The sequence below is a fragment of the Macrobrachium nipponense genome, chromosome 27 (genome assembly GCF_015104395.2).
Source record: "Macrobrachium nipponense isolate FS-2020 chromosome 27, ASM1510439v2, whole genome shotgun sequence".
In the NCBI taxonomy this organism is placed as follows: domain Eukaryota; kingdom Metazoa; phylum Arthropoda; class Malacostraca; order Decapoda; family Palaemonidae; genus Macrobrachium; species Macrobrachium nipponense.
In genome coordinates this window covers 62,598,964-62,609,971 of record NC_087216.1, presented here as the reverse complement: position 1 = coordinate 62,609,971, position 11,008 = coordinate 62,598,964, and positions in this window count along the sequence as shown.

The following is an 11,008-nucleotide window of genomic DNA, read 5'->3' as shown; positions in this document are numbered from 1 at the left end:
TCTTAAGTGTTGAAATTCTTTTTCTATAGAGGAAGTAATAATATTCTGTAAATATTCTTATTTAAAAGTATTTCAAATGTTTCTACAACACAATGGCCATGCTTGAATGTTAATATATATATATATATATATATATATATATATATATATATATATATATATATATATATATATATATGTAAGGCCTAGGGTTTTGATTAATAATATGCGTTCTCTGTGACCTATGGAATGTGGAGAGCAGTGCAGAGGTGACGACCTGAGAGTAGCTGATCAATGAGTTTTCTGGGGGTGGCGTGAGATAAAAGTGCTTAGTTCAGGAAGTCAATGTACGGACAGTTTATGAAGTCTTCTCAAAGTGCCTTTGGGAAACTGGATGCAGCTAGAACCGCGAGGCGCTATCGAACTGTGTGTTCATATGTGCGTGTGTGCCTCTTTCTGTTAAATAGGTTTCATACCCAAGCCTATGGGAGGGATTTTGACAGAGGGGCTTCGAGTCACAGGCAAAGATGCCGTGGCATTCGCCTCCGGGGGAGTTTTTTGTGACATAGTGTTTTGAGTGTCCGGCTGTCTGGGTAAGTGTCAAAGTGCTTTAGCAAAAGGGATGGCTTGTTTTGATATCTTGTAAGATGTTCCATTTTATTAACTTTGTCTTTAAACTTGTGTGTGTACTTACCGGGGATGTGTTCTGTATCTTTGAAACAGATGGATCTGGAATACCGGGGGACAAAAGAGTTCCCAGAGGGGTGTGGACTTTTTTGGTGACTTGACATTGTACTGTTTTTTGAGTTAGTCTGTAAGACTGGATTACTTGGTTAATTGATTTATTTATTCTTGTTAATAAACGCCTAATGTTATGATGCAACAACTCTCATTTTTCATTACCTGTTAGAATGGAGAGAAAAGAGGTGGAGAGAGAAGAGATTGTCGGTGCTAGAGAGAGAGAGAGAGAGAGAAGAGATTCCTTGCCGAGAGAGAGAGAGAGAGATAGGTTGTGTGTAATGGAGTAATGGGGGTCTGCCTTCCGTTTCGTGTCCACGCTTACCTTATGAATACTGGGGGGTTTCTTCCCCCATGTTATAGTGGTGGCAGACGGGTAAGAGGAGATATAAAAGTTTTCTTGCTTTTCTATGCCTAGGAACGCCAATGTAGAGATGGGTTGGCCAGTTAGAAAATAAAATGGGGTTATGGCTTAACGATAGTTTTCGAACAACAAAGCTTTAGCGATAGTTTTCGAACGACAAAGCTTTGTGGGATTGTGGAAAATTGTTAAATTGTTAGATCTCGGTTGCTAAGAAGTGAAAAAGGGGTAGAGAAAAATGTCCGTCCGTGGGATGGGGGGATGAGGAAAGAAATTTTATTAGGGTCATCAAATTTGCTCGTACCGAGATTCTTCAGGGTGGGAGCCGTGAGACAAGCAACTCAGTCTAGTTCATGAGTGACAGTTGCTAGGTGTCATCTCGCTGATCGCATTTGTATTGTGCCGACGAGATTTACGTATCTTACCGCGAATTCCGAGTTCTACTGTTGTCCCATTATGGAGTGGGTGAGTGTTAAAACTTGGTTTGAAGGGTAGGGTTTTTTTTTTTAATATTTCAGGGTTATGGGATTGGTTCAAGAGGTCAACAATTTTTCTTGTCTTTGCCCCATAGTGACGTGTTTTCTTTATTTGCACGTGTTTATAATAAACGTATTTGTCTTTGTTTTTAAACACACAAGAGTGTATTAAGGTGTATTTTTCTATGCATGTGAACTGTGCTTGGATAATCATATTTGGCTTAGTGACACAGAGCGGCCACAATTTTACGGGCTCAGCACATTTTTGCAGAGAGGCGTTGCATTGCGAGGGTATATTGGTATCCCTCGGGGGGGATAGTCGCATGGAAGGTACCACTGGCCTCCCTCGAGAGATAGTGCAGGGATGGGCACTAGTGTATACCTTGGGAAGGGGTCCTCAGACACTGTTCAAGGGGAGATGGGGTATTACTGGTATGCCTCGGGCCTGTTCTGCCGCTCGACTGAGGGGTTTGTTCTCAGGGGGGGGGGCGGGGGGGAGAAATCAGTGTGGGAACTCCCCCCAACTCCCCCTCTTTTTTTTTCTTTGTGTTGGGATGGGTCTGGCCTTGACATTGAATGCTAAGATATCAGCTGATTGATTAGTTGATGAAGTGAAACGCCCGTAGAGTAATTTTTTTTTTTTTTTTTTTTTAGAAAAGAGATTTTTTTTTTTCTCTCTTGGATGAAGAGAAAAGGAAATAAAAAGAGATTTTTCTTTTCCGTGAATGAGGGGAAAAGTAGTTAACATGCACGGGATGTGTTATATGTTTCTTTGTGCCTTGAAAGACACAAATATAAGGGGGATACACAGATTATTATTGTGTTGGAGAAATTACTTTGAAATGCCAATGATTGGTGTTGTATCTGTGTTGTGTGGCAATGGTGTTATGTCATGGTGTTTACATGCTGGAGAAATTTGTATGTCCATAGGATTCGGCAATACTAGTGTAAGCTATTTTGAATTTCACCCTTACTTGAGATCTTTGCAAGAGAATTATTGCTATGGAGAGTATTATTATTGTTATTCTTAATAATTATTATACTTGAGATGTGTCACGGGAGGTTTGCTTAAGTATAATTATCATTACGGGAGAATTGTTTTACGAGAGAGTTTTGAGATATTTCATGGGAGATTGTTCAATAATTATTACAGATAATTATTCAGGGATAATTATTACAATGAATTAATGGGAGAAGTCTTGTGTTAATTATTTGTTGAGTTCTTGTAACTTTGGAGAATATTTTCAGTGATTCACGGGGATGAGTTTTGCTGAATCTTGATGAATCTGACTGAATCTTGGTGCAATTGTGTGGAATCTTGCTGAATTTTGTGCTGAATTTTTGGAGAGAATGGACAAGCATTAACATTGGTGATATTTTTTGTACTGATACTGATGATTTTTGATGATAGCAATTTTTTTTGGTGATTTTGTGATAATGATATTTCTGATACTGATTTTTTATGTACTAATACGTGGGTGTTTTAATGCTGTCAAGGGAGGTGAGATCTTTTTTGATTTTTGGGAGGAACTAACAAACACATTATTTTATTTTGTTTTTTTTTTTTTTTTTCCTTTTTTTATGTGTTCAGCAGATAATTGCTTGACATCTAGTGAGTTACGGAGATAGTTAATGGTGCCGTTGATTTTTCTTTTCTCCTTTTTTGGATATTAGCCATCGCTGACACAAGTTTTTTTTACCAAGGGTGAATTTGAATTTATTTTTTCTCTCCAGTTGGTGTGAATATTTTTTCAATATCTCAGTTCATGACTAAGAGTCATTGTTCGAGAAAGTGTTTGGTTTTAGCTATTTGATGCTATAGAGAAATATATGGGAGAATTTCTTGCATGTTTTGAATGCATACGTAGTGGCACTACATTTTTTCTCTGGATATTTATGTTTCCAGAAATTGTGAGTTTTCTTGCTACAATACATTAGTTGTATTTGTGACAACTTTGTGAGAAATAGGAAACTTAGTTAAGTTTTCTAGTGACTTATGTCGTAGTGCATATGGAGAAGTCTTGGGTAAGACACTGTGAGTTTTGGAGTTCTGTATAATGAGTTGTGGCACATGGGTGATTTTTTTCTAGAATTTTCTAGACAGTTTTATTTGCGGAGTTTTTGCCCTTTTTTTAGCAGTTATGCTAATGGAGAGAGTTTTTATAGTTTTTTACATGATAACATTGAGTTAGTTCTTCTATTGAGAATGGAGTTAGTAATTTGATTTTGATATAATTTGAGATATAATTATTTGGAGAGATAATTGGAGGTATATATTATTTTTGAGGCCATGATATTTAGATATAATAATATGGAGATATATTTTTGGCCATTTTGATATTTGCCAGATATGATGAGACTATGTTTAGTTCAATTATTTTGCAGCCATCTTTGTTGCAAATGGAGACACATATTTGGAGATTATGGGGCAATATTTGTGAATATGTGAGTTAGTGCCTTGAGTGCACATTTTTTTGTTTTTTGGAGATATGTTTTTTGGAGCCTTGTTTTGTTCCACATGGAGTTATTGGGGAAATAGAGGTAAATATATTGTAATTGCCGTAATAGAGGTGATTATTCTCTATTCCTGGAGTGGTGTTTTTTTTTACTGACATGTGGCTATTGGAGAAATAAGAGAATAATATATTGGGGGTTGGTTATTAACCAAATGGAGGAAATATTTTATAACTTTATAACCGGAGTGGTGTTATTATTAATATGGTGTCTCATAATGGAGTTGGAATTAATCTTTGGCGGGTGACCCTTTTTTTTTTGTGGTTATGGAGTTTTTTTGAGCAAAGAGAAGATTTCTGTGGTTCTCTTTTTTGATTTCGTGACTACTTAGAGAGAAGTGGCATTACTGCATTACGAGTCCTATGGAGAGTGTGCATTTTTATGTTCACAAGTGTGTTATTTTTGGAGAAATATAATTTGGGAAAAGTCATGTTGAGAGAATAAGTCTTCGAGACAAATTTTGAACACATTAGTCATATCCTGGAGTTAATTTCTGTGGAATGTGTCAGTTAGACCTTTTTTTTTCTAGAGGATCATGAGTTTCCAAACTTATGTGTCTGACTAGACAATTTTTGCGCTAATGTTGTTTGAGCATACGTCCGCAGGCGATTTTTCTGCTGACAAGCGATGTGATGAGCGCTGTGCTGTTTCTTTTCTTCTGATGATGGTAGATCAGAATTTTTGCAATATCTGGAAATGTTGGCTATAGCATTTCACGAAAGCGCATGGGTGAGAGTTTGCTTTCTGGCAAATTCCGTGGCTTTACATGGAGCATTTCTTGGGGAAAACGCGGGAGCTATGCATATTATACATATGTTATGTATTTTGTGATTGGGGAAATCTTCTTGTGATTATCCTTTTTTTTTTTATTATTATTTCTTCCTTTTCTATGAGAGATATAATTTGGGGATTGAGCTTAAGTAGCATTTCTTTTTTGGACGGGAGATTTGATTTACCGGGGGGGGAGATGTAATTTTTTTGGGGGGTGTATTTACATAAATGGGAGTTTGAACATTAAGTCTCATTGTGGATTAGTTTATTGAGCAGTAAAGGGTTTTTGCTGTTAAAAGTTTGGAGATTTTTTGCTGATTTTGTGGGGTTGTTTAAATGTCAGAACTTGAGAGAACATTTTTGGGTCTGGGGTGTTACTTGATTATTTCTTTCTTGAGCTCGTTTACGATTTTTTTCTTTTTTTTTGTGAGCACATTCGAGTTCGAAATGTGAGTGCAGAATTCGTGGAGTTGCGGTGATTTTCTGAGTTGTGTGTGTTCTGATGTGCGAGTTTGGAGAATTGAGTTGGAGAAACCTTGATGTTTTTTTTTGATTAGAGAGTTGTGATAATGACTTATCATTTTTAGTAGTCATATTAAAGGGAGTTTAATTGGGAGACGTTCAGTTGGTATTTCTGACTTTTTGAGATCATTGTTTGATAGAAGTAGTATGTTTGGGTTAATTTTTCTTAGATTGCCAGTGACTCGACTGACATAAACATACGCCAAAAAAGTCGTTCCCCGAACGCAGCAAGACGTCCACCAGCCGTGAAGAGAGGTTGCTGCCATGTTGCCCAGGGTGATTACAAGTATTTCCATGATGGGTGATCGAGAGGAATTCTACAGCGTGTTTTTTGGGGATCAGCAGAAGCCGTGGGAAGTCTTCTACGATGAAGGGAGGCATTCGTCTTCCTACAGTTGCTACAGCTTGCTATAGCCTGTTGCTGTCTGTTCAGCTAGTTGCAGACAAGCGAAGAGGGATATTCAAGAATCCTAATGCAGAAAAATATGAGAGAAATGCTCTTGTGTTATTGGGAGATTAAAAGCGTGATAAGACTTTATTTTATAATGCCAGAGACGTGCATTTATTTTTTCGTATTGATTTTTTATTTTAAGCCGGTCCAGTGTTTTGTGTTTATGAGCATTTTGCTAGGCGGGAGCTAGCATTTGTGCGAGGGCCGAGCTATCTGTAAGCCTAGGGTTTTGATTAATAATATACGTTCTCTGTGACCTATGGAATGTGGAGAACAGTGCAGTGGTGACGACCTGAGAGTAGCTGATCAATGAGTTTCTGGGGGTGCGTGAGATAAAAGTGCTTAGTTCAGAAGTCAATGTACGACAGTTTATGAAGTCTTCTCAAAGTGCCTTTGGGAAACTGGGATGCAGCTAGAACCGCGAGGCGCTATCGAACTGTGTGTTCGTATGGTGCGTGTGTGCCTCTTTCTGTTAAATAGGTTCATACCCAAGCCTATGGGAGGGATTTTGACAGAGGGCTTCGAGTCACAGGCAAAGACGCCATGGCATTCGCCGGGGGAGTTTTTTTTTGTGACATAGTGTTTAGTGTCCGGCTGTCTGGGTAAGTGTCAAAGTGCTTTAGCAAAAGGGATGGCTTGTTTGATATCTTGTAAGATGTTCCATTTATTAACTTTGTCTTTAAACTTGTTGTGTGTACTTACCGGGATGTGTTCTGTATCTTTGAAACAGACGGATCTGGAATACCGGGGGGACAAAGAGTTCCCAGAGGGGTGTGGACTTTTTGGTGACTTGACATTGTACTGTTTTTGAGTTAGTCTGTAAGACTGGATTACTTGGTTAATTGATTTATTTATTCTTGTTAATAAACGCTAATGTTATGATGCAACTCTCTCATTTTCATTACCTGTTAGAATGGAGAGAAAAGAGGTGGGAGAGAGAGAAAGAGATTGTCGGTGCTAGAGGAGAGAGAGAGAGAGAGAGAGAGAGAGGAAAGAGATTTCTTGCCGAGAGAGAGAGAGAGAAAGAGATTTCCTTGCCGAGAGAGAGAGAGAGAGATAGGTGTGTAATGTAATGGAGGTAAAGGAATGGGGTCTGCCTTCCGCCTTCGTGTCCACGCTTACCTTATTAATACTGGGGTGGGGGTTCTTCCCCCATGTTATTTATATATATATATATATATATATATATATATTATATATATATATATATATATATATATATATATATATATATATATATATAATATATATATATATATATAGTATGTATATGCATGTATGTCTATATGATATATGTATGTATGAATATATATAAATATATAGTATGTATGTATGTATGTATGATATATATATATATATATAGATATATATATATATATATATATATATATATATATATATATATATATATATATGATATTATATATATATAAATGTGTGCGCGTGCGCATTCGATGCTACAAATGTCCTTTAATATCCAATTCGCTCTACCTTGGAATTAATATATTTTTCATATATGTTAACCGACAGGAATGACATTTGCAGCTTAATGCCTGTATATGAATCACGGTCTTATGATAAAAATTCACACACATATATATATGTGTGTACATATAGTATCACATACACAATTGTTCTGTGCAATGGTACAACTACTAAAAGACCTCATTCAAATTGGATGGTATCTAATTAAGTTATTTATTAAAAAAAAGGTTACAAGCTCTCAAGGACAACCATTCCTCACTATCAACTACCCAAGAAAAGACTAAGAGGTGGGAGGCCAGCTGTATTTATGTGTGTGTGGTGGCTTCTTGAAAGTCTGTAAAATGAACGCCTGGAACAACGTGTGTTCAGCAGAGAGCGGTCAAGGTCACGAGGGCGGGCCCATCAGGGGGCAGCAACGTAATTAAAAGGTCAAGAAGCCAGCACACATAATATAAATACAGCTGGCCTCCCACCTCTTCGGTCACTTTGGAGGATACTTGATTATGAGGACTGGTCGTCCTTCAGAGCTTCTAACCCTTTTTTGTAAAAAATAACTCCAGTTTGATACCATCTAGATTGTATGAGGTCCTTTTGCCTCTGCATGCAATAATATACATTACAAATTACCAGTTTCAAAAGGAAAATCACATAAACAAACTAAGGACAAAATAAACTATAGAACGTAAAACAACAAAAAGAATTCCCTGTTGTAAAAAAAGTTTATATTCCGACGCTGCAGTGGTGGTATTAATATGTAATATCTATCATTGATACTTATTTCAATTTAAAAGAAATTAATCTTCAATTTTTAGTTAACTACGTCATTGCTAAAGGAATTATCATATTTCTTTAATTAGACTATAGCCCTTCCGTTGAGTATGAAAATGTTTGACATGTAAAAAGTGGATATCTAAAACATTCCAAATTTTTAAAAGATATATTTTCCCCTATGTTGAATTTTCAATTGTACGAAAGAAAGCATAGATAACAAAACAATTATGATCAACCAGGATATTTTTTGCCATTCATTTCAATCAAGGCTGTGAAAACCGGAAAAAGTCCATTTTAATATTCAGTGAAGAAAGAAATCTCAAAAGAGTTTCCTTATGTTTAATCCTCGGCTTTCATTTTATTTAAAACTGCCGGCTTAAACCTGGAGATGCGATTCAACTCAACGAAATACCCGAAAGTCTATATTTTTCCTGAAACTGTGATGGCATATCTGTTATGCAATTGTTTATGCATGTCTCCTTACAGCGTTACGCCTGTTTCCATTTCTTTTCCAACGGAATGCAGATTCAATGAAGAACACGTTTTGAAATGAAGCTTAACATATTTGGAAGTTGATCTCTTACATAGGACCGCCAGATACAGCGAGGATATGCATGGAGCAATATTAATACAGGAGGCTTTCGACACTGGTAGCAGTCACCTTGGAGAGAGAGAGAAGAGAGAGAGAGAGAGAGATGAGAGAGAGAGAGATTTTCAGACCAACAGACACCCATTTATTTAAGAGAGAAAGAAAGAAAGCGTGAGTTTCAGAACCAAACAGCAGGCACCCCTGGCAGAGAGAGAGGGAGACTTGAAATGTCAGAACCATCAGTATACCACACTTATATAAAAGAGAGAGAAAGAGAGAGAGAGAGATGAGAGAGAGGAAGAGAGAGACGAGAGAGAGAGAGAGAGGGGGGGGGGGGGGGGGGGGGGGGGGTGTTAGACATCCTCGAACTCCCATTGCTTTTGGGATGTCCAAAAAAACTCTCCTTCACAAGATATCATTTCAGTTCCTCTTCATCTCTGGAGTTTCTGGAACCAAGTCCCGATTTGGGCATCTAGTTTTCCGGCTGTGTGGAGGTTCCGTTGTCTGGAATGTTTCACGGAAGACTGGATTCGGAAGTAGACTTTCCAGAGGTATGAACTTAGTGAGTTTCTTAAGATTCCTCCGACCCTTTCAACCTGTGGTGAGGAAAAATGAAAGAGAAGGCTCCAAGGCTATTTTTATGAGGAGAAATGTTTTAAAATATTGATAAAAGCCTCTGACCACATGAGAGTTTTATTTAAAATACAACATATGAGTACCCATAAACAGAAAACCTATTAAAATGAATAGATAATAAAAACAGTTTAAGCAATATGCATGAAATAAGAAAGAAGAGCACCATCTATTCTCTGTTCGTAAACACGTCAAAAGCCACACATTCCACTCCAAGTGGCCGACTGTTTAGGTGTGCGGAGTCCGTCCTTTGTCCTTGAGGGTCTGTCTGTTAGCCTGTCACACTTGTTTAGAGAGCATGTCTTGGATTGGATTTAAAACCTAAAAGAAAAATGCGGTTCGGCTGATCATGAAGGCAGCTTTACAAATATAGGGGTCGGTGGGGAGGGCGTGTTGATAATATGAATTGCTGCTGCCGTACCGTGGCTTTGAAAATTTACAGCGATGAAGTTAGATGTTTAGATAAATACATTTCTTGTGTGAAATTCTCGGATTCCATATCAAAACTGCATTTTTCCTCCTTTTAGCCATGATTTAAAATTATTCTTGATGTGTGTGTGTGTGTGTGTGAGCGGTTAGTCATGTATGTCACGCTCAGTATTAGTTGAGTATTTTATCATCATCAAAAACTTCTTTAGGTCAGAGTTGTTGCCCTTATGCCCCATTATGCCTAGAAGTTAAGTGAAGACTTCAGTAATTGATATAATTATATGCGAGGCAGTAATCAACTTGTTTATGAGCACTTTTCCTCGGATAATTTTCTTAAAATGAGGTCAATTATTATATTATGAACCATTTTTTCAATAATGTTTTTAGAGTTCCTTGTTTAGGTTTAAGGTTTTAATGTGAGTGAAAAGAGAACCTTTGAAAAATCATTCTTCAAGTGGTTTAAATACGTTTTTAAGTGACGTATACTCCTTCATTTTAAATTACATATTTTGGCTGCATTGTATGTTCGCTTTAAATTACATATTCGTAATCACTATTGTAGTTTTTGAATTAAAAATCATCATGGCCTTGCTTTATTGTGGTGTAGAACGCAGTATATTTCATTATGGGCAGTTACGTCCCGCTGCTCATTTCGTTTCATGTGTTAGAAATAAATTGATACTGAATAAGGATGAACGTTTGGTAGGTGTGTTTCTTGAACAGGAAGGAATAGCTATGTTTCAATAACAGTAATCCATAATCCTCCAATAACAGCAAAGTAGAATTCATGTAGGCTGCTGATCATCGTCACTGTTAAAAAAGGAAGCCAGGTACCATTATCATATTCCATACTTCCTTGAAGACTACGATTTCTGCAATGACTGATAGAATCGTGCAAGTTAATCTGCACTAAATAAATCCTAGTCTGAATCCTGCTACAATGTATCCCAGCCAGGGGTAAACATTAGGAAAATGGGTTAACTGAAACAGTTAGCAAGTGTTACCAATTTTTTCTTGTTTTAAGATGGAAACAGAGTAACAGCTTCGTACTTTCGTATGTTATTTTCTCAGTCTTCCTTTTTCCTGTTTTAATACTTGATCAAAGTATATTGACAATTTGGAATTAAGTTTAATTTAAAGGAATTTCGTATCCTTTTATTATGTATATAAAACCAGAATACAGATTTCAAGCTCTTAGTTTCGCTTCCCAAATTTTTCATCATACTTTGATAAAGTCTTCAGAGCAGAAAAGGAGGAATATCTTGATATAGATTCGTAGCATTTATATC